The sequence below is a fragment of the Urtica dioica genome, chromosome 5, assembly GCF_054948205.1.
Source record: "Urtica dioica subsp. dioica isolate 48M chromosome 5, U.dioica_male_clone48M_v1_H2, whole genome shotgun sequence".
Classification (NCBI taxonomy): Eukaryota; Viridiplantae; Streptophyta; class Magnoliopsida; order Rosales; family Urticaceae; genus Urtica; species Urtica dioica.
The window spans coordinates 39,036,751-39,041,397 of NC_142760.1; positions in this window are offsets into that span (position 1 = coordinate 39,036,751).

Consider the following 4,647-nt stretch of genomic DNA (forward strand, 5'->3'; position numbering starts at 1 on the left):
TTAAACAAATATTTAATCAACATTGATTGAGAACATACTTCAACATTTATATGGGCTAAAAACATCATACATAAATCTTTATTATATGGAACAACGTGTCTATTATCTAGTTTTATTCCATGTCGTTCGACTGTGATATTTGAATCTCTTCGTTTATAATGCACAAATCCTTTATCATCCATTATTGTGTCTGTTCTAATTTGTTTAGGAAAGTTTTTCGAGCAAGTTGATTTTTTAATACATTGAGCATTTGTTTTGACAACACCACATGGTCCATGCATCATGAATTCAGCAACAACATTATATTCAGCAATATTATCAATTGGATCTGGTATTTCAGCTGAAATTAACTTGTCAATTTTAGATGGCTCGTTAAGTTTATCTGATGGGTGCAACCAAAATAAGAAATGAGAATGCGGCAAGCCTCTTTTCTGAAATTCCACAACATACATATCTATATTGAAAATTAAAGTGAAAAAAGATAAGTTAGTGCAACAACAAAAAAATATTTTAGGGATTAAAGTGAAAAAATTTAAACGAAAATGTACTAACCTGCCACTATAACGCCGAAAATATTTTTATTTTTTATAATACTAAGCATTTCTTCAAGTTTCATCTTAAAAATTCTGCTAATTATATCAGGTCGATCTTCAGGTTTTTGACCATTTACTTTAGAGAGAGCTCTCTTTATTTCAGGCCAGTTCGGATTGCATGTAAATGTTATAAATAGATCAGGATTTCCGTAATGCCTACATATCGTCATGGCATCTTGATAATTTTGAATCATATATCTTGGACTTCCAGTAGAACTGGACGGTAAAATTACTCTTTTACCTATTCCTTCGCCATCTCTATCTCCCCTTGTGACGGCATCAACAATTCCTTGATACATTTCTGATCTCAAATTTTTTTGATTCCTTTTAATGTAATCTAATCTTTCTTCTTCCACACATGCATATGCATCAACTATGTATTGCTAAAATAATCTTCCTGCTTGTAAAATTATATTTTTTTATTTATTCGTTCTTGTAGTTGATAACAATAATATTCTCTCATTGAAATCTTTTTTCGTTTCGATTCACCTTCATTGTTGTTATTTAATTTTCGATCTGTTATGTGCCCGTCTTCTCCATATGGAAAAAGAATCGGATATTGCAAAGCCATGTAAGACGGATGTAATTTAGTTACTCTTTGAAGACCATTAGATTTACAATCAATAATAATATCACGACTTCTTTCACTATCACCAATATCTTCAACAATTAGACCGCCAATATCTCGTGAGGTTGGCAATTCATATTCTGGTCCATCGTTCAATCGTCGTCCAATGAGTCTTAATTTCATTGATGAAATATCATCAATTTTGTACCTGTCTCTAACTGATCTGAACAATTTAACTAATGAGTTATTTTCATCAAACATTTTCATTAATTCTTTCGTGATTGATAGCAAAAGCATTTTGGAGGCATCTTCTTCTTTAAACATAGCTACTCGATTATACAATTCATTATCAGTATCATAGATGTATAATTGAGCAAATTTTGGTGAGTTATTTTCCATTGGTAGAAGGGATCCAATTAAATGATGAACTTGACCGCTAATTTTGAAAACATAAGGCCCGTCTGAATTTTTTGTGTTATTTTCAATTTTTGCTCCAAAAGATGTAAATGCAAACATAGAATTGAACATTCTGATATATTTGCGAAAAAATGTACTTACGGGCCCTCCTCCATACTTCAACAAACTTTCGAGTAGTTGAGGAGGATCTTTTTGTAATGGAATATTTATCTTCCCATCTTTGCAGCAAAGAGTGAACTTCAGTGATTTTGTTTTCTGTGTTGATTCAAGCTTCCAAAATAAAGCACCACAATGTTTGCAATAATATGAGCAATCTCCAATATCTAAATAACACGGATGAGCCTCTAAATCTGTTCAGTAAAAAATATAAAAAATTGAGCATAAATGTAACCAATATTGATGATAATGATGACAAAGAAAACCTATAAAAAATTAAAAAATTTAAATCTTTACCATACAAACCTGAATTCATAGGATGTGCTGAGATATTCCGGGCTTCTAATTGAGTTGATTGACCACTTTGGATAATGTCCAAACGACTTTTCAGTGCCGTTCGTTTTCTTTTCGTCATATTGCTGTAAAATGAAGGATACACTTTTAGTTTATTTTACATTTTAATTTCTTTAGTTATGTTTGTAAATTATATTTAAAAAAAAATATATGTATAATCTAATAAGTTATTTTTTTAATTTCACTTAATTTGTGATATGAAGAAAAAAATATCTTTAATTAGAGTTTCTAATAAGAATATTTTAACAAATGTATATTTATTTAAACTATTAGTAAATTGACAGCTATAATAATACCGTTTGGCAAATTAGTTTAGAGCAGTTAAAAATTGATGTTTTGTTTTATTTTCAAGCTTATAAAAAGAAAATTTCCCTACGGCTATTCGCATTTAATTTTCTTTCCAAATAGCTATTTTTACCTATAATTCAAGCTTAAACCATTCAATATGTTCTAACTCTGCTTATGAGTTACAATTACAATTACAATTATTGTAAGTAGTGACGGAGCCAGCTAAGGCCCAGGGCCCCCTCAAATATTTTTTTTTTTGCACTTTTTGCTCATTTTAAAAAAAAATTACATTTTTTTCCCTTGAAAATTTATACTTTTGGCCCAATTTTTATAAATTTTTTACAATCAAGCCCCCCCTGAAAATTTTTTTTCAAATTAGCCTCCCCTGATGGGCTTTTCTGGCTCCGTCACTGACTGTAAGTTAACACCTATGAGGTTATTTACAGTTTTTTAAGAAACGAAAAAAAATTTACTTTAATTTATCTGCTTTGTAAGTAATTAGACATAGTTGAAAAGTGTATCATGGGTCAATTCATCGGGAGGCTGAAATGTTGGAATAGTCTGTGATTACTATCTGCACACGCAATTACAGTTTCACAGTCTAAGCCCTAAGGTTAGACCAGCCTACGCATCTATTAATATAATTAATTAATAAAATACAATAAAACTAAAACATAACCTAGAGTCACACAAATTTGGCCCAGAAACCGGCCCATCATTATGTGATATGTTTTGCTTACCTGTTACGATTGCCAAACCAACCGGTTAACCTTATCCACGTGACCGACTCGGGGAAGGCAAAAACCTGTGGCCAAAATAATTATAATAACAAAGCCCAACTTCAATTATAAAAAAAAAAAAAAGATAGAAAACCAAAATAAATGAAAAACAACGTGTCTATCTGATTGAAAAGAAATGAGGTGGTATTTAAGCGGTTACTTGCTTGGTTTCATATAGAGGGTACGCTACAGCCGCTTAAGTTAAGAGAGAGAGAGAGAAATAGAGCGGTGGAGAGAGAGTAAGGCTTTGTTTGGTAGGAGGGATTATTGGAGGGATGAATTAAGTTGGATGGATTTGGAGTGATGGATTAAACATTTCCTTTGTTTGGTATGAAGAGAAAAAGATGGAGGGAAGAATTTGTTTCCGTGGGACCCACCAAAAAACTTTCCTCTCCATTTTGGAAGGATTATAGAAATCCATAGCATTTTATTTATGAAAATTACATTTATAATATTTATTGATGCAATTTCATAGTATCTAATTATTTTATACACAATTTATTTTTTAAATTATTTTGGATGTGAAACAAAAATGAGTAAAAATTAAACATAATTTTAAAATTAATGTTATATACTTTTATTTATGTACCTTGATTATATATTGATATGTAGACAATACAGTTATTTTACTCACATATTTTATAATATATAAATATTAATATATATATATATATATATTTATATATTAAATTGTTCAAATTATTTTTGGATAAATTACACAATTTGATCTCATATAATAAAAGAGTTATTAATGTCATTGGTATAATAAAAAATAGTCATGTTTTTTTCTTTATTATTTATACCAAACAACAAGTGGATGAATTTTAATCTTTCCTCTTAACATACCAATCAAGTTTTGGGAAAGATACAATCCATCCATTTCTTTTCTTTCCATTTCCGTCCTCTTCAATCCCTCCTTCCATATTTCTCTCCTCTCTACCAAACAAAGCCTAAAAGAAACGAAGAACAAAATCTCGATGGATGGACATGAAGAATACAAAAAGAAGAAAATGGCGAAAGAGAAAAAAAAAAGGCCAAAAATAATAAGCAGCGTTTGTATAGGTAAAGTTTAAAAATGATTATTATTTTTCTTCAATTTTATAGAACAATTTATCCCGTTTTAGGATTTGGTAGTGATTCATTTTTGTTGAATGTTTTTCGATTTAAACTCCTGAAGAACTTTGGTTGTGTGTTTGATTTTTTCTCTCTGATTTGTATATATTACTTTCTTCGGATTTTTACGTTTACAAATTGGGGGTTTTGATGTGTTTAGAGTACGATTTTGCATAACTATAAAATCTGGGTTTCTTTTGTTTACCTTAGTTTAAAATCTATTTTTTTTTATTGTTAGAATTTTTCACTTCGGATATATGGTTAAAGATGAGCTTGTCTCCAATTTGAGAATGGATGGTAATTTTTTCATTCGATTTATTTCTATTACGTTCGTTAAGTATTTATGTCGGTGCGGTTAGGGAATTTTCTATATCCTTCG